The sequence below is a fragment of the Nannospalax galili genome, unplaced genomic scaffold (assembly GCF_000622305.1).
Source record: "Nannospalax galili isolate Female #2095 unplaced genomic scaffold, S.galili_v1.0 scaffold7, whole genome shotgun sequence".
Taxonomy (NCBI): domain Eukaryota; kingdom Metazoa; phylum Chordata; class Mammalia; order Rodentia; family Spalacidae; genus Nannospalax; species Nannospalax galili.
The window spans coordinates 12266665-12290680 of record NW_008359081.1 but is presented as its reverse complement, the minus strand read 5'-3'; the positions used below and the strand labels follow the sequence as shown (position 1 = coordinate 12290680).

General features: G+C 33.8%; 1 pseudogene; it reads left to right on the top strand.

Annotated features, from left to right (window-relative positions):
* The window catches only part of LOC103725439, a 58366-nt pseudogene extending 39401 nt beyond the window's left edge, over window positions 1-18965 (top strand).
* The last annotated feature ends 5051 nt before the right edge of the window (window positions 18966-24016 follow it).

Sequence of the window (24016 nt, the reverse complement as noted above, 5' to 3'; positions counted from 1 at the left end):
ATAATATATTAACAAAATACTGATTTCATTACAAGTATTACTCATTTTTTCCTTAGAAATAAGAGTTATATCCAAGGCAATAAGCAAAACAATTATTCAGTGAAGAAATTAAATCACTTCTTATGCTGGAGACTGAGACCAGATGCCTTTTATGACCTTAAATTACATAGTTATGATGATATGTTTCTGTATTTTGTTACCAACAGACTCAAGAATTTCCTGAACGGAATGAATATCTCACCATGTTAGTAAGGGGAAAATTACATTTTCAATTAGGTATTGTTGAATGTATTTTTCAATTTGTTTATATTGCTAGCTACTGCAAACAAAAACACGTTGATCCCAAACAAATGGAAAATACCATATTTTGACATGAGATCAACAAATTAAATGTTCTCTGTTGAACAATTTCCAAAGCCACAAGATATATATTGTGATAAAACATACCTTAAAGTTCATGGTGTGAATGTTGATTACAGCTTTCTTAATTTTTTTATTTATTTACATCAGTTGTTTTTCTTTTTACACTCATTTTTAAATTTTATTGACTTTTTGGGAATTAATTATGATGGAGTGAACTGGAAACAATTATCTTGCTTGAGATAACTCAGACCTTGAAAGACAAACAAAAATCATGGCTCAGAGAGTAAGTTTCTTGCTGTTATTATTCAGCAACATTAATGGTACCATTATAATAAGTTTTATTCTTATTTAAAATGCTCAAAAGTGCTGCTTAGTATTATCATTTAGAAGTACTCTTTTAAAAATATACTACTTTTCTGTGGCCTTCAAGTATATGAAGATTCCAGAGTTGCAGTGCAGTTAACAAAAAATTTAGCTTATTAATCAATGCTATGTGTCAACTCATAAAATATACTAAACATTTTCCTGAAGGAACTTAGTGTCTTCTTAGATTATCTATTAGAGCTGTTAAATTTCAGTAAGTGGAAAATGAAATATATAAATCAACCATAAAATCTATTTTTAACAAGTTCAAATGGTGTGCTAATAAAACACTAGACTATTACAAAGTCAGCCTTGCTTTTAACACTGACAAATGATAAATCTCAAAAAACTGAATAAATAGTTATATGAAGAACAAGATTAATCATTCTTTGCATGTGTGAAATCATCAGTCAGAATTTCTTTGGATAGCATGGACAGCCTTTGTATGGGTAAGGATAAAGTATTCAAGATAAGGCTAAATCATAACTCTATTCTCCCTTCTTTAAATGAAGAGAGTAACACAGTGAACCTGAAAAGCAGTCTTCCAGTAGAAGTGCATTCTGGCATGCTCCAAATTCCATAAAACTTTTGGGTATAGAAACCTGAATATTCAGTGTAAGTAAGAGTTTTCTTCAAGGGTAGAGGAATAAGGGACACCACTGTTAGCATCTGGATAATGTGAGCAAGCACTGCAGGTCCATATTTTATCAAGAATGTTTACTTTAAGAATTATTGATTCTGATGTAAGCATACTGATTAAAATGAAAATAAACCAAGATAACTATCTTAAAATGTAAAGGAGTTTATTAACTTCAGATGATTATTTTTTAAAGTTGCATGTTTCTAAAGGCCATTTATCAACAACTGATCATGAACATTTATTTCTAAGATCATGTAGTACCATAGGCTCAGATCCATGCTTAAATGTCACCCAGTTTGGCCATGATTACCTACTCTATGAAAATTTGTAGAGTTCAGTGCTTTGTTTGGAGAGTTGATCTGGGAATTACAAAGACGTCCATTTAATTTATTAAGGTGATACTGGTTTTGCTTCTTTTACAGAGAACATTATCAAATTTACCACCCAAATTTACTAATTTATTTTCTAAAACCAATGAGACTGCATGTTGGCCATGCTATTTTTTCTTAGTATATAATGCACATAGTATATAATATGTAGTGAGATGAGCCTTGGCAATTTGGGCTACATACTAAGGAACACACTGTGATTTGAAACTGAGCCTATGGTTGACAAAGTTTTTTGGCAACAGGTTTTGAGTATATTCACCACACATCAATAGGCTAAGAAAAGTTAAAGTCCAAATTTTAAATTGCAGTTGTTCTATTGAACTCATATTTCTTTTGTATCATCATAAAATGAAAAGTGAATATTAAAACACCCATATATGAAGTATAAAAGTAACAAGCTTTTCATACTGACCTTGCTGAGAGACAGTTTCTAGGTAGAGTTAAGGAAGAGTCTACATAGGAGCTCAATGGTTCAAAGTCAAGTCATGTAAATAAACTAGGATGATCTACAGGGCCAGAGTAATGACACTAATTTCACGTTTATAGAAAGATATGACATGTGAGTAAGCTTAGATAGTAAAGGATTTTTTTTTTGTCACTGGCTCAGGATGTCTATGGATAGCAGACAAGTATTTTCTTTCACAGTATTCCATGGACCTATAAGTAATATTAACATTAATGTTGAAATAGTTTATATGTACATATTTGAGGATCATTGGTCCTTCCAGCCAGGAATAACCTACTGTAGTAGCGATCCATGCTTATTAATAAAACTGAATTTACAATTTGAAGGTCAGATCCATCATCACAAAATATTAGGATGAAATTATGATATTTCTTACACTGTGATACAATTAATAACTAAATTATCTCCCTTGTAAACGAAGTTCAGGATTCGGGGCTGGAGAAATGGCCCAGCAGTTAAGAGCACTGACTGCTTTTGCAGAGGACCCGGGTTCTAGTCCCAGCACCCACATGGTGGCTACAAACTGTCCTTAACTCCAGGCCAAGTGGAATCCGAAGCCCTCTTAGGACCTCCACAGCATTTCACAACACGGGTGAACTCACATACATGCAGGCAATACACTCATACACATAAAATAAAAATAATAAATAAAATATTTTTAAAAATTAAAAAAAAAGTTTAGGATTCAATGTTATCAGTATGCTAGCTTCAGAACCAGTAGAATGAATTTATTCTACCTGCTGAAAGTATTTCAAATAAGGGAACTAGAAGCATCTGTTCAGGGTTAAATTATCCCCTATAGAAAAATATATAAAAATACGAAGACTTATAATTTATATTTTACATTACATTTATTAATATTCTTTCAATTTATATTTTATGACTAATAAATTTAACAATTTTACACTTGCAGTTGAGTAATTTATATAGAACATAGCATTGGTTATAAGAAGATGTTACAGCTCTAGCTGCTGAGGTATCTGTTAAGATTAGAGTTGGCCCTTGCCTGTAATGCCATCAGGAGGCAGAAGAAGGCTGATTTCTGTGAGACCCAGGCCAGCCAGTTCTACATTATGAATTTTAGGACAGTTGGAACTACAGGGAGAACCTGACTAAAATTGACAAAAAAAGAGACTAGTCCATTACACTCAATATAAGCTACTAACAATTCCATTTCTGTTATTAACTATATAAAATTACATAATTCACAGTGGTCACATAGTTACTAGTGGTTTGCTTCAATCCAGGATTATTTTTAAAACTACTTTTCTAAATATAATTTGTCAAGTTAATTGTGTTTAGTTACAGTTATTTCACATTAAATAATGCAAACACCACTTATTTCTTTCTGTTAACATCAGTAATTTAAACTCAATGAATAAAAACTGGATAGTTGATTAAAGGATTCACCTCACAGTTTAATACATTATAAAGTAGCATTCTGTGGGGTTGGAGAGATGACTCAGCAGTTAAGACGACTGGCTGCTCTTGTAGAGGACCCAGGTTCAGTTCTCAGGACCCATGTTGTGGCTAACAACTGTCCATAATTACAGTCCTATAGGGTCCACCACCCTCTTCTGAACCTCACAGGCGTGCCAGGGCACAGGTGCACTTACATACATGCAGGCAATATACTTGTACATATAAATGGAATAAAATATTTTTAAAAAATTAAAAATAATGTAAAATTCCAGAACTTTGGAATTAGTTCCTAAAAGACTTTCATATTTCGATTTTTTGGTTTATTTCCTAACTGTTTCTTTATTATAAACAAGAAGCAATAAGTTTATAGTCTTTGTTTTCTATAATTTTCCTACAAATATTATCAAAATAGGAATTCCTTCACATTGTATTTATTATTCTCACTAAATTTTTAAAATAATTTTAAACACAAGGCACCTAATATTAAAAAAATGTGTTTATTTCCAACTATATTAAAATAATTTTGATTGTTGCTAGCTCCGAAATCTTAGATATGTATTCATGATTCAATTTAAAATCCAGAGAAGTCAGAAAACTAGTAAATGGCCATGGAGTTGGGGGAGGAGCTTTTCTAGGAGGGGTGGGTAGAAAGGGGTGATATAGAGGGGGAAAGGAGCATTAATAAATAATAATATAGATAAGATTAAATGGGGTGGGAATGGGAGGAAGGAATACAGGGAGGGATAGGCAACATTAAAGGCCTTTTATATAAGCCATATGGATATCACCAACTATAGCTACCGATTGTTTATAAATAATGTTTTTAAATTTTCAGTTTAAAAACTAAATTCTTATTTATAATAGACACAACAACCTAAAACAGTATCATGCTCTGTATTATGCATCAATTTAATTACAAAGGCTTTTTTGTCTATAAAAGCAGTTTCTAAATTTTTACAATTAATGATTTCATTTTGATGAAGAGAATACTGAGACTTTTTGGATAAAATTATGAATTAAGGCTACAACTCATTCCAGTTATATTTCTACTCCATAGTTAAATTTGTATTTCTTATTGTCACCTCATAACAACTGATTCTGCTAATAGAATATTTTTGATATTGTATGTTTCACCTGCAAATTAATGATCTCCCAGAAACTTGGCTTTGAGTTTATTACTTAGAAAAATATTCAAAACTTACAGAAAAGATGCTCTTTAGCGTCTGTGTTTCCATGATGAGTGACTGGAGAGTAATGAAATCTAAAGGTAAAATGAACACTAATAAAGTTTCTGAGACAAACAATTCCACAGCTGTTTTTCAAAATTATTTTAGTAGAGTTCATATAAATGTTTATTTATGACTTCACAAATACACGGAAAGTAATTTTGGACAGATTGAAAGTTATTTTGGTAATAAATAATGAGGAATAATAAAAACTCTAACCCAGAGGTTTACATTTCCTAAACCATGGCATTATGCCTAAGAAAATAGTCTTTATTTTTGTGAGTTTTGAGGTTCTGAATAAAATACCCAAATTTCCACATAGTAAGAAAGTAATATACCACTGAGCTACTCCATCAATCTTACCTATCAGTATTCCAAAGCAGATAAGCTTAATGCTGAAGTGAGAATTAAGACTGCAAACCAGCATAACAGAAGGCAGAAAAGTTAGTCTGGAATTATCTCAGTGAACCGTGTAAAATCACATTGACTTTTATAAACAGACTAAAATAGGAGCATTATTCTGAGGGATGTGATGAGGAAATATAAAATAGAATCTTTGAAGTAAGAGGGAAGTAAATGAATAATGTAGAAAATCTCTACAACCGGGACTGACCCACAACCAACAGTCACTCAAAATAAAGAATCAATGTCTCAAATAGGCATGTAATTTTTTCAGTGAGCAATCTCAATGAGTAAGAAAAGATTCATCCTGCTATGATTATGGTAAGTCTTAAATACTTTTCTAAGGAACCATGTGTTTTATGAGCTGAGAAATCATTGTGAAAGTGTTATCAGTTGAGACCTTGTATAAGCAAGATCTCATAAAATATCCTTAATCATCGGGGTATTACTCTCAGAAGTTTATAAAATTGTCCTGGGACACCTGTTTGTCTCATGTGCTTTCTAGCACCATGTCTGTTTTGTGATCTCATCAACTCTGCAATTACTAATTTGCCACCTGCCAAGTATCCTTCACCAGAGCTGAGTGAAGGTCATGCCATGCTCTTGAATTTAAAGAAATGTGACCCAAATAATTGGTAACTCAGCATCATATATAGCACTATGGTAATGAACAATTGACTAATACACTGCACTATGTCTTTCAGAAAAGTAGTTAGCATTGCACACATTTATTATGTCTAGTAAATTCTGTAACAGAACTTAATCTAAACAATATTGAATTTATCTGTATAAGATGCTAACTTTTTGATAATTTGGACAGCAGCACTAGGAACTTAATACAGATGTCATTTGAAAGAAGGTGCTCATTACCTAAAAATGTTGAGGTGACATTGGACAAAGTGTGAAGAAGTATTGTTGGACTGCTGTGAATCATGTGAATAAATCCCACACTGATTGCTGCTAGATGAGGAGAGCAAATCTTCCTAAAACAGGGAACTCTAGATAGGCTGACTAGATTCAGTGGATCAACTAGCACTAGGTAATGGCTGGAGCCACTGATAACACAGTGGACAGTAACAGGGATGGCAGAATATATGGGCTCCAGTCGGGGGGCTGGTTATGGGAGGGTGCCATTTGGGATGCAGGTATAAAGACGAATAAGATTGTTTGGGATGCTCTGTATGAAATACACACAAAAAATCAATAAATAAAAATGAATTATATGTGAAGAAGCATGAATATTTGCTTCATGTTAATTGGTAGATATGAAGTACATATACCATTGAAATGTAACTGATGACTTTATATCTATGCTCAGGTGCCAAGGATCTCAGAAAATAACCAACTGTGACTAGTAATAGTCAGATATATAGAGATTAGAGATGCATGTGAAACATTTAAGGGTTAGTTGCATTAAAAATGAGCTTATCTGCATGAAATAGTATATTTTCAAAAGAAATGGAGAACTTTTTAAAGGTTAAAAACCTCATTCAATTTTATGTCTTATAGGGTTTATACTGAGTACAATAATGTATGAATTCAACACTGTGAACCTAAAAATTACAGCCAGTTTTGAGATGCATCCATGCTCTGGAAACTGTTATTGATTATGTCAATGCTGTTGTAATGAAATGCTTCTACTAATTATGTGGTTATTAAATAAAATTTGAAAAAAGAATCCTACACTGGTATGAATAGACTGCATACGGAAGTCTGAACTTGTAAAATTCTGTCAGAAAAGGATAGAATCACTGAACAAAACTAGAGGATAGGAGATTTCTTGTTGCATGAAGGGAAATATCTTAGTAGCATTGGCATTGCATAAATATGGGAAGCACAAATGGAAATAAAACTGAATTTGGTCATTTAGTGTTGATTTTCAACACAGTGTTAAAGGTGGACATAGAAATATAGAAATTGACAGAACAAATGTTAAGATACAAGTAAATGAGTCTTGCTAATTCAAGGAATTATCAATCCTTATTGTGAAAGGAACTAAAATTAGTAGATTTGTAGTCAGAAAAGCCATTTCTGGAAAATAAGCCAATCGTGTGCTAATACACAAGCAAGATACAAAAATTATGGTATTTTCAGAAGGCAAAACAAAAGCACTTGATTGGAATTTACATTGCAATTTACAGAAAGTCATGAATGTTGTCCCTTTGGCATCTCAACAAGAGTAAAATACATGGTTGGCTTTTCTAGTAAAAAGATAATGATGGATTAATCAAGAAAGGAGAGCATTTTTGAATAATTTATTGATTCAAGAATTTTATACAATTAATTCTTATTATATTCAGGACCCCCTCCCCTCCATTACACCCATACTTTCCTTGACAACAAACTTCTTGCCCTCTATTATTTTTTGTGGTTTTTAGAGTTTTTAAAGGCCTTTCAAGTCCAATTTGTGTTTTCAAAGTGGTCTTAGGTATGGGTGTTTCCCTTGGTATCTAGTCAAACTACTGGACATCACACTAAAAGGGAAAACTGACTCTCCTCCCAGAATTTATCAGTTGACAATAGATCAGCTGTGACCCCGGTGAGCTACAATAAAAACTGGCTTGAAAAAATATGCCAAATTTTGACACAAATATTATGGTAGTATCCAATCACCCTATAACTGAATTTAAGGCCTGCATAAACAATGGGGAATCCATATTTGATATTGTTAACAGGGCTAAGAGTCTGTGGCTAGACAGGTCACAGGCCATAGGGAGAACCTATTAAATCGACATAATATTAAACTGACTCATAATGACTTTTTGTTATAGCCATAGATTAGTGCATCTCTCAACTCCAAATGGAGAAGATTCTCATTTTCACAATACATAAGTTTTATTTCAAAGAAAATCACAATGTAAGCATGTAGGAAAGAAGATGAATACATTCCAACATTAGTTTCAAAGAATATATCTTCTTATGAAGATTTTCATTTTTATTTCTACTACTTTCTAGAATGAATGCATCTCTCAAATCTTACCAGAGAAGTTTTATGCAGCAGACAGTGATTAACACTGAAATAAATAATTCACCAATGTGCAGAGACCAAAAACCACAGAGTCTTTATCTCTGAATAGGACACATATTTCAAACCTCTGCCTCCTAATGCTCAGGAATCATTGGGGGAAGAGGAGGTAGAAAGATTGGAAAGACTGTAAAGACCATAATGGGTATATTGTAAGAGCCAGAATAGGTAGATGACCACAAGGAAACAGAACCTTCCAGACAACTGGTCAGTTACTCATATGAACTCACAGCAACAGTGATAGAATGCACAAGTCCTACGTCAGCTCAAACCAGACAAAACCCCAGCCTAGATATGGAGAAGTGGGTAAGAAATTCCTGACAAACCTAAGGAAATTTTGGCAATTGATGGCTACTGGGTGGAGGAGAGACAGTGTCTTACAGAGATGGTACTCTTTGTGGGCCCAGTGGATGGACCCACACTGAAAAACATTTGGGGACCCTATAGTCCATATTTTGGGAAGGCGATGATTCATTATGATTGATATACACCTATTTAATAGCTATGTGAAGTGTTCCTCTAAGAAAGTTGTAGCAAGGCACCAGTTCGAGTTTGGATGAGTGACGTTTAGCAAATTTTATTTTATTTTCTATTTTTATACAATGTGTGCTTACTCAACAACATCAATACATTTTAGAATTATAACATATTGTGGAAAAAAGCAAAATATGCAATGTTTTTAAATTTCTACCATCTAACTCTATGAGGTTCTGATACAATGAATCAGAAATTCCAGAAATTCTCAGAAACTTCAAAATTATGATTATTTTAAAAATACTTCTAACAATCTGCACATCCTATTATTTGAAGAGCTAAAATTCTTATTTAAAGAATAAAATACACTCAGTACTTATAAGTACTGAAAAGTCCTAGACAATTAGCTAATTTTGTATATAGAAACCTAATGTTCTTGAAATTATGGCTCTTGATCAGATGACAAGCTAGAAAATTTCCTCTGGTTTTCCACAATATAACTACATTTTGAATACAATCTGAAACTCATTTGCCACCTGAAAATACTAAATACTCTGACTCTGCCCAGTTCACTATCCTCAAGTCTTACAATTTCTTCCCTCACAAACGATTCCTAAGCATATTCCTAATTATTAGGTTCCCCAAAAGATTTGGTCCTGTATTATTTCCTATACCTAGATATATCTTATTTTCTTAGTTTCCACTTATAGAATAATCAACTCCTTATAATTATCTTTGCTTACAGTATTATTTTAAGGCAAATTTTTAAACAAAATTCTGGACTATCATAATTCCCTTATAATTTTTCCTCTCCTGTTTTGCTGCATAGCAGACAATAATTAAAATTTAAAGATTAGTTTTATAATGATTCCTGTTAATGTTTCATGAATGTAATATTTACTTCTCATTATTTATTGATCTTTGCATTTTTGCTTATATTTTGTCTGGTATATCATGGGAGAATCAATAAATAAATGCCAACTGTCTTAGTCCATGTTCTGAAGCAGCAATGTAATGCCTGAAAGATTGTTATTCATAAGGAATGTGGAATTATCCATTACAGTAATAGAGGATGGAAAGTTCAGGTTGAGATGATCACATCTGGCAAAAGACTTATCACTGATTCACCCAAAGTCCAAATGTATCACATGATGAAAGAGTAGGAAACGGGAAAGAGAGCAGTTAATGGAAGTCATGACTTTAAGCCATTTTACAGCTAGTATTAATTAATTTATGGAGATGACGCCACAATAATTTTTAAAACTCAAAGTTTCACCTCACAGGACATGTTGCATTGGGAAGTAAGTTTCCAGTACATGTTTTCTGGATACTCATTCATTCTATAGCATATACTGAATAAAAATTCAGGATAAATGAACATATGAATGAGCAGTTACAACAGATAATCAGTGACAAAAAATAGCAAAACTTCAGGCAGAATGTACATTTGAGACATCAACATAATTATTCAAAGACAATTTACAGAATTTGTTCTAATGCAGTAATATAGAAATAGGACGTGTACTGAAGAATATATAAGCCTTCTATTGAAAAAATTATCTCATACCTCAGGAAGACCCACAAATATCTTTTAAAACATTCTTTCATTGTTGTGGTGAAAGGAAAGCAACTGACAGCTTCTTTTCAGGGAAAAGAACATTGAAGAAATGTTGTAGGGCTAGGAAGAGACCTCAGTGGACAAAATGTTGGTCTTGCAAACTCGAGGGCCTGAGTTTAGATCCCCAGGGCCCACATAAAATATATTACACACTTAAAACCCCACAGATGGAAAGACAGGGCCAAAGGATCACAAGGGCTTGCCAACCAGCCAGCGTAGTTTGATTGGCAAACCCCTGTAAAGTGAGAGCCCCTGACTCCAAAACATAGGTGAATGCTTCCTGAGGAATGAAACCTGTGGCCAAACACTGGTCTCCACATACATATGCATGTGCACATGTGCATGCACAGTGAGAGAGAGAGCGAGAGCGAGAGTGAGAGAGAGCGAGAGAGAGAATAATGCATCTAAGAATGAAAACAAATTTTTATAGCAATTAAAGAACAAAAGTTCCTCAAGTTCATTAGTTTTCCAATGCTTGAAAGTCTTATTGTACCATTTAGACAAACTATATTCCTTAAATAAGGGAAGTTTATAATTTATTTGTAACTGTGTTGCTAAAACTTTCCTTTTTAGTTACTGTGCCTCTCTTGTAATTACATTAGTCCTCAGTACTGAACACATGCTTCAAAATATTGTCATCAGTTCATGGAATTGCTCTCTGTGGTTTTATTACTTCATTAGGAGAAATGTACTGGGCTTCTAATGACATGATAGAAACTCTATTTTGAAGCAATTAGTGTCTATCAGATTTATGGTTTGCAAAATAAAAGCAAGAGCCAATTGCAAAGTGAGTCATTATGGGAACGGTTATGATCCTATTTGTGCAAATAAAGATTACCTATTATTTAACTTTTTAACTATATACTGACTTTATAATTACATAGAATGTGGTGGCATATACTATTATACAAGGAAATTTTGTAATTTTTATTTTTATTTCATAAATGAGTGCACTGTGTTTACATCATTTCCTCCTCAACTTTTCCACCCACCAATTTCTTCCTATGTCTTACCAACCCCTCTATGCAAACTATTAAGTCCAAATATTGCTTCCTGTTTGTAAATGTACATAGACCTGACAAAACTGGTAATTCAAATAATTCAAATTTCAGATAGCCTAGAATGAAGAAAAAATAAGCTCATAAAAGGTATGAAGATATTATTAGCAATACATAATTTATACTTAGTTTGCAATGTGACAGTATTAAAACCTATATCTGCAAACTGTACCATTCTTCATTATACAAAGTAGCAGTACTTTGAATTTTTGTCCCAAACAAGACTATTTGTGTTACTTAATTACTAATTTATTTAGGAGTCAGTACATTGGATATTTAGAAAATCATAAAATTTGCAGCATTATAATATTTACAATGGAAAATACTTATACATTAAGACTAAAACAAAATTCAGTTATAAACAAATATAGCTGGTCTTTCATTTTCTTACTTACTAACTTTAAACGGTGTCTATGTGTATTAATAATAGTTACATATCTTATTAAGTTAGAGCTGCAAAAGCAGAGAAATAACATTTGAATCTCAAATTGTTACTCTTTGGGTTTTTGTTTGTTTGTCTGTCTGTTTGTTTGTTTGTTTTGGTATTTTTTGGCCTTGCTCTATAAACCAGCCTGGACTCTATATCACAGACATCAGACTACCTATTCCTTCCTAGTGCTGGGTGTAAACTCCTGCATTACCATGCCTGGCAGACTTGTTACATTTTAAAGATAGAAATAAAAGAACTTTACAAAATGTTTATTTTTCAATTTAATTTTATTGAAAATTAAACCCTTATTATATATTCGAACCTCATTCCTAAAAAGTGATAATAAATATGTTCAATATAATCTGTATTCTCTCTAGACAAAGTTGTTATTTACATTAGGATACACATCTGGCTTTGTTAAAAATATGAAATCCTTAGGCACAGATTTAAAAATTTTTTGTATATGCTACATTCAAAATCTTTGTATTTTCTTTGGCATACATTTTTCATGGCTTTATGTACAGAGTAACCTAAAAATACTTGAAAGTGAGAATATTATGACTTGAGAATATTGTTGGCTAGTTCCAGCTAGGCAGTACTGAGTTGCTTAAATTGAAAATATTGAAGCATCTTAATTTATATACATAATTTGGAAATTAAAATTGAACTATATGTTTTACAAAGGTGGATGTATTGCAATTATGTAAAATTTTCATCTAGCCATTTCAGCAATAAAACATTTCTTATAATTAGTCATAGGGAATAACTGCATTACAAAATTTTAACTTTATCATTAGGGATGTATTGCTAATAGGCACACCACAACCTTTTAGAATGTTATATGAAAAATTGGTTGAATATAGGTACAGGTATTATTATTTCTTGCATTTTAGAATTCATTTAATACCAACAAACCTTTAATAAATAAAAAAGTTTCAGTTTACAAAAATAGTCTTCTGTAACTGAGGGATGGTTCAGCGATTAAGAACACTGGCTGCTCTAGCAGAGGACTTTGGTTTGATTTCCAACACCTACTTGGCAGTTAACAACTGTGTGTAACTCCATTAATATGGGGTCAATCACCCTCTTCTGGCCACTGTGGGTATTGCAATCACAGGTACACATATTCATGTAGGCAAACTATTTACACACAAAATTAAATTAAAAATTAATATCAGTTTTGAAAATGTCAATTCTTACTCTTCACTTGACATAGGTGATCTTAATTCAATTAGTAACTATTCTAATAATTAAAAATCTTGAGGCCTAATTATATGCCATTTCAGTTAGTTTAGCTTATCAGATAGACAAGGCTTGCAACTTATGTTTTATTACTTATCAATAAATCAGTCACTCTATGTCCCGACCTGCAGGACAGTCAACGTGGGTATCTGGAGGGAGGAGAGGGGATGGAAAGGGACAAGTGATGTGAAGAATGGAGACAAGACAGGCTTTCTGATCAAGTCTCATTTAATGAACATCTACACAAAGTTTTTATAGTGAGGAGAGGGGGAAGTTGGCAGGGACAAATCCAGGAGATGAGGTCTGTCTCCTCAGGGGGGATTATTTTATCATCGGGAGGCTGATGAGGGGGGCCTCACAAGAGGCGTTGAGTTTGCTTTATAGCAGCCTCTGTGGGGGACTCATTTGAATCTATTAATTCCCTTATTAGGTTCCAGTAGGAAAAGGCTGTAACAGGAATTTTCTTGGGGCCAAAAACCTTATAGTAATCCTGTAAAGCATTTTTTACCCTTTTCCATCCTTTAATATCTATTATTCCTTTTTGGGGAAATCAAGGACAGGTTTCCTTAATGAATTCAAAGAATCTTAATAGATCCTCTATTTTAACCTTTACTCCTCGCGTCTTCAAGGCTTCTTGTAATTGCCTAACATAAAGTTCATGTCTGTTTATTTCTTGTCCCATAATCAGACGTCTGTACTTACTTCTGATTGTAGCCGAGGCAGGTTCCCGCGGCGAGTCCAGAGTGAAAATTGTTGTGGAACGTTCCTTTGGGGACGTCTTCTTCCCTCACTGGATCCTCCGTATCCAGCCCTCACGCTGGGCGCCAGATGTCCGGACCCGCGAGTCAGTCAACGTGGGTACCTGGAGGGAGGAGAGGTGACGGAAAGGGACAAGTGACGTGAAGAATGGAGACAAGACAGGCTTTCTGATCAAGTCTCATTTATTGAACATCTACACAAAGTTTTTATAGTGAGGGAAAAGGGGGAAGTTGGCAGGGACCAATCTATTGAGGCAGAGCAATTCTATTAACAGAACAATTATCATAATAACACCACACCAATTGATCACAGAGTAAATTCCATAGTAACACCACAATTCTATATAGCAAGTTATAAATCAATTAAGAGGTTACACTTGTATGATTACAGAGTAATACCAAAGTTTCTTAGCAATTACATGAGAAAATGAGGGAGTCTCTCAAGCGTTAAGTGCCCAGGTTAGAACAACATGTTTGTGAGAGGCTTTCAAGTATAGTCATCTGGTTAATCTCAAACCAGGCCAGCCTTGATGTCTGAAAAACAGCTTTGCCAGGAATCAGGTCTTGCTATTTCCTGGGGTAGGGGCCTACGGCTCCCGACAACTCTATGTATCTCCCAACCTCTGTATCATATCCTCTCTCATAGTCCATCTTCCCTATCTCAATCAGTTCTCTAGGAAAATAGGAGAAATTAGTTACTATTTGTGACGAACCATACAGAGGCACCACATGACATTAAACTATGCTCTAGGCAGTGTAATTCTGTACCAGAAACTGTCCACAAAATAAATACCATAAATAAATATGCTTGAAAATGGATTATCCACAAATATTGAAACTTGAGACTACTGTATGAAAAACTTGACCAAATGTCATTAGAGGAACATGTAGCAAAATGCACCCTTGTTTCACATCCATTAGAAAAATGTCTGAAGACAATTGTGTATTTGTACTTTTGCTATAGTAAATTGTGTTATAAATCGTAATTTTACTATAAATAATGTACCTGGCAGAATGAAATAGACAGAGAGACAAATAGATAGAAAGGTACAGAAGACAATTTTAAAAATATATATGTTTTAGGTATTATTTTTGTTTTATGTAGATGATTGTAATGCCTGCATGTAGGAAGGGGCACTGTGTCATAAGATGCCCCCAGAGATCAGAAAAGGGTTGAAATCCCCTGAAACTGGAGTTATGGGACATTGTTAGCCACCATGCAGGTGCTGAGAATTGAACCTGGGTCTTCTGCAAGAGTAGCCAGTGGTCTTAGTCACTAAGCCACCCCTCTAGTCCAGAAAACTGTTTTTGTAAACCAAACCTTTTTTATTCATCAAAGGTCTGCTGGTACTATTATAATTTTTCTACTGATTTATAAATTTATTATTTAGTGTGTGTGTGTATGTGTGTGAGAAAGAGAGAGACAGAGAGAACGAGAGGAGAGAGAGAGATGGAGGATGGTGGATGTCACAAAGCACGTGGACTTCAGCAAATTTGTAGAATCAGTTCTTACCTTCAATATTCAACCTTAGGTTCGAGGCTTACATCAAGAAACTTTTCTTACAGAGCTGTCTACGAAGCCACTATTCTAACATTGTTATTGATTTTATATTAGTATGTTACACAATATTTTGTTATTTATTTTATTTAGTATGATACACAATATATGTTTGAGGTCTAACTGAAGAATTTTGCCATGTAAAATAATATGGTATTGTCACATTTCAATACTTCCTTTAGATTCACTGAGGAAATACATTATAAAATTGCTTTAACATTGAATATTTTGGATACAAACTTCTTCCCAGGAATATTGTGATTCTGGAGACCTATTTCTTAGAGACATTTTGTTGGATAACACCACTGTCTTTCTGGTCATTTTTCTTTCTTTCTCCTTTCCAGAGAATATTAGTTTTGCTGATGATGAGGTTGGCTGGAAAGGAAATGGTCTTAGGATGCAATAGCTGTTTATGTTTCATATCAAAGATATTTCTTTTATTTAATCTAAATGATACAACAAGAAACACTGATTCCCTTTAACTAGCACAGAAATCTCAGTGGATTTAATTGCACACAACCCAATGCTATGTGTGACCTTTTGATTTATGTTTCTCCAAATAATGTCAATTATAAAGCATAGACCTTAGGGCTTCAGCATATTTTGAGGGACTCAACTCAATACACAATAATGTCTTCATCACATTCATTTTTAATATTTATACATATCAACATATTTGAAACACTTGCACGTCTTTGCCTCCATGTCGTAGATTTCATTAGATTGTTTAGCTGAAAAGGAATTTTTGGCCTGAGTGCTATTTACTTTAAACATTTTGTAATAGTCTACTAATTTGTCTTTCCATAAAGATTGATTTCTATACCATATCCTAAACAGTACATGATAAAACCTTTCAAAATGTCCCTATGAATATTTAATATTTTCATTAAAAATGTGCCTTTCTAGAGGGTATTATTCAAACTAAGAGGAAGATAGACCACGTACTTTTTGGCTCAGTAGAAGCTGTGATTGCATAATAAACAATTTAAAGTAATTTCTGCTAGTTAATTTTTATAACCTCCTTTCTAGGAAGGGTAAAACAATTTCCCAATAAGTTGGAGATGGACTCAATGCTTCTTCTCATCTGTCTTCTGAGACAGATCCAACCCCAGGTCTTTGTTGTATTTTTCAACTGAGGAACAGAAAATCTATAAGTAACCTTCTCCGTAGATATGTGGACCATTTTCTTAAGTCTTCTGATATTAAAATTTAAAAGATGGGTTATGAATACTGAAATTAAAATATATGATTTAAATATCAGTTACTCTCTTAAATACTTCTAATAAGAGACTGTCCATAGTGTAAGTTAAAATTTGAAAGCTGTGGAAACAATCTAAAGGAATTCTAAACAAATATTTACAGAATGTAAAATGGCTGAAATCTTAGCATTCACAAAATTTTTAAAAGTTTTCTGATTTTGTTAAAGAATCAGAGTAACACAGTAGTAAGAGAAATACTGAAACATACTTGATATAACATTAGTAGACCAATATATAAAACTCAAAATCAGATTTGGATCTCCCATATATAATTTCAAAAAATTATTTTTAATTCATCTTCAGCATATACACAAATGTTAAGGTCTAGTTAATGACAAAACAAAGAAAAATTTTCATACCTTTAGTATTAACAATGGTTTCTTACTTAGGACACAGGAAGAAATATTGAAAATTGAAAATTAATAAATTGTAAATTGCATTAAAACAAAAAAGTTAAACTGTTTTTCAAAATATTATGTTAAGGAAATGAATAAGCCATTCACATACTTCAGAAACATATATTGTTATGTCACTTAGGGAACAAATGTATAAAGAAAGCCTATATATCTATAAAAATACAAATATTTGATCAAAATATGAACAAAGTGCTTAAGTTGATACCCTACAAATGGAAATAAATTAATGAAAAATAATCACATGAACATGAAAAAATACTCAGCATAATTAACCGTTCACTAATCATTAGAGAATCGCACTTTAAAATCAAATGAGGGTTCAGCATCTAAGTACAAAACATTCTAAATATCGGAAAAACTAGTAATACCAAATGTTGATGAGGATTTGCATCAGCCAGGACATTCATATTTTGTTATTGGGAGGATAAACTGAACCAACTACTTTCTGAAAAACAATGGCCCTTTGTTATAATGTATAGTTTTAGGAACTAAGCAAGATGCATTTTAGCAAGATCTCCTGGAATGTACTTCCCATGATCACACACGTTTGAAGAGATATTAATACACCATATAATCTTCATACAAGTTATGGAAACCAGACAAAAGTCCATACTGGTCCTTTTTGTTTGACAAAACAAAAAGACAAGCTGAAAAAAAATCAAGTAGAATTTCCAGTGGCACCTTTCCCTGAATACCAACAGCCCAGTACAGAAAGAGGAGGGAGAAAGAGAGAAAGAATTAAACCTAGAATTTGTAATAGAGACCCAGTACTGTCTGCCATAGGAAACAAGTTTTAGGCAAAGGCATACAACCCCCACCACTAGGTCAACACCTATGGGTCTAACCAGAGGAGCCGCATTAGGGCATATTGAAAAGAGAGTGCCTACATTACCCCTCTTTCAACCTTGTACTGAAGAAGAGGAAGTAGGACTCCCCCCATGAGGAATGAGGGCATCAATAGTAGCAAGAAGCATAAAATGATGGCCCTATTTGTGAGCTAGTGTTCAGAAGGAGCATCTAGTCTGGGTGAAAATTTAGAGACTTGTGTGTCTTCAGGACATACCTGAGTTTCAGTTGCATCAAGTCCAGACTTGAAGTAAGATCTTCCCTCTTCTAGTGATGACACAAATACCTGTGACCATGACAATCGGGTGCATTACAACTTTGTCTTAGACCTGGAGGTGAGAGGACTGTCTGTATCATCCATCTCCTGTATTCTGGAAGTGCCAGGTCATGCTATATGAAGAGACTAGAATTTTTCTAGTTCTAGGTACATATGTTTCCAGTATGGCACATACTCCTGCTTCAGTCTATCAATATCAGCTTTGAGAGTATGAGCTTCTGTGAACCCTACCACTGTATAAGTCCTTGAAACTATCAGAATGAAGCAAGATAGTTCTTAGCATTATCCCAACTGAGCAATTTTCCCTTCACAGCATTATAAGAATCTCACATTGCACCTTGTATTGTAAGATTCTATTCTTTAGGGATAGAATCTGGATGTTAATACTGAGTTGCTGAACCCTAACACTGAATAGACTCTGATAACCTCATCTCTCATAATTCTACTAGACAGAGTATTTGAACTTATTCATTGCCACAGGAATATATACAGCCCGTCTACTGGGTTTCTATACCAGCTGTGGCTCGTTGCAGTAGTCTACTTCAGTAACAGACGATCAACAGAAATGTTAGTCATGGTCCTTTTTCAGTGTTTTTCTGATCTTGATGAGATAAAGCCTCAGAGTTTGACACAGATTAGTGGCTTTGGTGGCCACAGTAATGACACAAGAACCAATATATGTTACATCTTTGGTGACTATGGCCAGAATCAGGCAGAATGCGGCAATGCCTGACAACAGATCATTAATTACAGATGAGAAAATCCAGGCATTTCTATACTCCAAGGGGAGCCTCATGGGATCAGGTTACATACTGAGTGCTTACTAACCTTCCCATTTCTTCATGAATAATACATCAAAAGAGTATTTGGGAAACACCTGGGCTTAGATTACATTTAGCAGACTCCTGGCCATCCTCGGTGCTGTCTAGTGTTGAAATATTGACAATAACCTGAGATTCAGAGAAATGGAGCAAGGCAGTGGGGGATGGGGAAATGAAGGCTACCAGAAGACTACCAAAATAAAGCATACATGAAATAGCTCTATGGAAACTCACGATATTATTGCTCAAGAAAAACTCAGAGGGACTAGTAGAATCCTGTTGACATGAAAGGAGAGAGAGTTATCACTCAGAGGTGACGGTTTAAGTGGGGATGGGGCTAGGAGAAGGTAGGAAATAGGTTTACCAAAACTAAGGATACACATATAAACCTTATGGAAATCCACTAGTTTGCTATCTAATTTAAATATATCTTATGTGGGGAGAGCAAGGGAGAGTTGGGGGGTTTCGGAGGATGGGGTGATTTATTTTAAGACAGAAACAAGGGCAGATTTTGAAGAACTGAAAAAAATGTTACTCTTCACTTATCAGATATCAATAGGGAAGAACTTTCAGAAAATCCAGCTCCTATTTAAAAGAAACTGAATGAGTTTGCAGAAAACAAAAGTGTTTTAATATTCTAACAGAGGTACTAAAGAAAGATAGAGGCAATTCACTACACATAATTGATTAATCTTTAATTTGACACAAAAATGTGGTATATTAATGCTTGTGCTTTGACTTTACCATAGTTATTGATTATGCTACTTAAATATTTAGAGCTTTCGACAAATTTATGTATCTATGAGAAATGTAAAATGTCAGTCTATTTTAAGATTTTCTTTTCTAAAAGTGATCCTAAATACTGTTTAATTTAGTGCTGCTTATTAGCCAATTCTCTGTCGATATCTCACTCTAGTGGAATATTTTTTATTTCTTTGTTGATCTTAGTATGTTCAATCACACAGCATGGCATTACTAAGCCACATTATATTTGTACCTGAAGAAATAAACATTCTGACTCTTAAACTTTAATTTTAATGGTCAAAAGTGGACCCAAACTCTGAGAATATGTTTCTTCAGATTTTTCAAGGAAATGTATTCTCTCCAACCAAGACCCACACATCTTTTTAGTTCAGTTCCTTCAGCATGAATCAGGGAAGCAGAAGACAGGATCAAAGCTTATCTTATCAGGGAACCTTGCCCTTTGAGTCCCAGGCCTAAAATATCTCATACACATAATGTCAAGTATACTCCTAAATTATTCTCACTGTCTTCAATGAAAATACCATGTCACTTCCAAAGATTTGATAGGCTAATTCAAACACATCCACACTCATTCACTATTTTGAATGGAAAGTAAATTGGAGTTCCAAGGGATCAAGGTCAATTGCACAAGTCACAAAAGCAGGTAACTCAGACTCAGTGAGCCTGTTTGCATTAAATCAGTGGTGTTTGTTTTATTTGGTTGTTACTGTTTTGTTTTGTTTGTTTTGTTTTTGGTGCAAGAGTCAGTAAAAGTCATTCTTCCCAATTCTTTCAAAATATTTAAAGTATAAATTATCCTTATTAAAGCATTATTTATTCTAATTTATAGTTAATACTTAATTTCCCAATTTTATTAATGTATTTGAATTTTGAATAATGAATGAGATAGCATATTTATGGTTTGTGTTTACAGTAATATAAGGGAAGTCATGAAAGAAATGGAGTTAACAAAATTACAAATGGGATAAAATTTTAGATAAATAAGCAGTACAACTGTTTGATTTATTTCAGAACACCCCCATTACAGAGAAAGAAGTTAATAAGTATCTAAAACACCTGGAGCAGATTTCTGTGTTCAAGCAGTACTGAAAATAAAGCCTTAAAACGTATTAACACACACACACACACACACACACACTCCAATTTTAAATGAGAAAAGGAATTTTTGGAAGATACATTTTTCAACATTGAAAAGGATGAACACCTGGGAGTTTGATGGCTCTCAAGATGATGAGGACCAATGATTGCAGTGAGGACAGGATTGCATAATTTGTTGTGCTGAAATCTGTGATAATTCAAAAGATATGACTAGACAGTTTTCATAACCATTTCCTTCTACAGAGTCTAGTTAATTTTGTAGGTGATCAAATGCTTTGAAATAACAGAAGGAGTTCTTCAATGAAAGAGGCTTTAAAGAGATGTAAAAAAAAAAGGAATGAGCATGAAACAATTGTGCAATGGCTTGAGCCATACAGTAAGAATAGGAAAATAAACTGAAAAGTTAATTAGGGAATTGTGTGAAAGCGGGAATGGAAGCTCTAATTTTGCATATTGGTCTGGGGGTTACAAAAAGTTGCCATGTTTAAGCATCATGTGATGATTCTTTTCCCTTTTTTCTAGTCTCCATCTGGAAAAAAAATTGCTGCTGCATAAATAATGGGATATTAATTCATGGAAAAAATTGTATACAAATAATGAAATTCCAAATAGAAGTGAAAGGAGGCTTATCGTAAATAAACAGCAAATGTCATTTTGCACATTCTTTTACAGTCTGTAAAAGAGATTTGACCTGTAATTGTGGTGGGTCACCTGTCCGCTTGAACAAGGAGGCCAAGGAGACCACACCAGATGGACTTGAACCAGTGTCCAGTTTACAAAGAGGAGGATCAACACAGAGGAATCATTTCCTCCATGCTTCCAAGTGAAGCCAGCTATGGTTGAGCAGGACCTTTGACTTATCTTCATATAGGCAGAGCTGGGAAAAGAAAGGAGCCAGGGGCTCCTCCCAAGCCCACATGACCCCTGAGGAAAAGATCCTCAAATGATCTTAAGAGTAGAAATAAATTGGTTTAACTGGGTCAACTGTATGGCCTTAAACACCCAAAAGGAAAGTATAACCAAAGATTAAAGGGGCCAATATAACTTCTTAACAGTCCATATGCATAGCTAAAGGCTACATAATAAGCAACAATGCCAGATAGGAGATACCTTCTTTTGAGTTGTTGGCCAGCATGACCAAAAGGACTTTCAGAGAGTAAGCCAGCATAGAACTGGGAAAATGGACAGCAAACCCTAATCTTATCTAAAGGAATATTGACAACTGATTGCTGCTAGATGAGGAACAGCTGACCCTCCCTAAAACAAAGACCTCTAGATAGGCTGACTAGATTCACCAGAAGAACAAGTAGTGCGGAATGGCTGGGGGTGCCAACATCACAGAAGACAGTAGCAGGGATATCAGAGTATAAGTGCTCTAGTTGGGGGAGGAAGGCTATGGGAGGGTGCCATCTTGGAAGTGGGTGTATAGTTGAATAAGATGGTTTGGGATGTTCTGTGTGATATACACACACAAAAAAAATAAAACAACAAATGTTTTAAAATGTATTATATTTGATGAGGAAGCATAGAAATTTAAGTCATGTTAATTAGTAGAGGTCATAAACATTACCATTGAAATCTACCCGATGATTTTATAGACATACACAGATGCCAAGGATCCCAGTGCAACCGAGTGTGACTAGTAATAATCAGATACATACAGATTAGAGATGCATGCGCCAACACCTCAGTGTTAGTAGCAAAAACAATGAGTCTTTCTGCAAGGAACAAGATATTCTAAAATGAAATGAAGATCTTTTTTAAACATTAAAAACTCATTCAATTTTATGTCTTAGAGAGCTTCTACTGAGCTCAATATTGTATAAATGTATTAATTCAACTATGAACCTAGAAATTTGCAGCCACTTTTGAAAGAGATGTGTTCTTACTCTGGAGTGTGTTACTGAATATGTTAAAGCTGTAGTGAAATGATTCTTCTAATCATGTAGTTATTAAAAATTTTTTAAAAATAATTTAAAAAATAATAATAATTCTTCAAAGCATAAAAATTTTCTCCTTAATAATTAGTGGCTGTGAAAAGCATTACCATTTAAATCTACCTGACAACTTTATATCCATGCTCATATGGCAAGGAGCTCAGAAAGTTACCAAATATGACCAGTAATAATCAGCTCTAGATAGGCTGACTAGATTCAGCAGACGGACAAGCACTGGAGAATGGCTGTGGGGTGTCAACAACACAGTGGACAGTAACAGGGATGACAGAGTATACGGGCTCCAGTATGTGGAAGGCGGGGAGGCTATGGGAGGGCGCCATTTGGGAAGTGGGTATACAGATGAATAAGATTCTGTGGGATGTTCTGTGTGACATACAATATTGTATAACTGTAATAATTCAACTCTAAACCTAAAAATTTACAGGCAATTTTGAACGAGATGCATCTTAGCTCTGGAAATTGGTATTGAATATGTCAATACTGTTGTAATAAAATGCTTCTTCTAAGTATGTGGTTATTAAATAAATAATTTAAAAAAATATATTTGACCTTACTTGGATGTATGGAGGGATAAATAATACCATGTGCATTTCCAGTAAATTGAATGGTTTATGGTTATCCCTGTTGAATAAGAATACTTAATATTTTGTTGATGGGAGATTAATACTTTTTCAATTAGGCTATTGAGCAGAAATATCCATTATACTATTATTAAAGTGGAATGTAATTTTCCAGTTGTTGCTGTATGAAAAATGTGAATTTCAGAAAGAAAGAAAGAAATAGGTAAATCTAATCATATATGAGGAAGCTGTTTTTGTTTTAATTTAGCTTGCAGCTGTTACTGTTAGAATAGAAGAGTAGTTAGAGTGGTAACAGGACATGGTAGGGTGAATTCAGATTAGTGTTTTTTTTTTCAAATTTTATTTATTTATTTTTTTAAGCATTTCATTACAACTTTAACATATTCAGTAACACATTCCAGAGCAAGGATACATCTCTTTCAAAGGTGGCTGTAAATTTTTATGTTCACACTTGAATTAATACAGCCATACAATATTGAACTCAGTATATACCCTATAAGACATAAAATTGAATGAGGTTTTAACCTTTAAAAAAGATCTCCATTTCATTTTAAAATATAC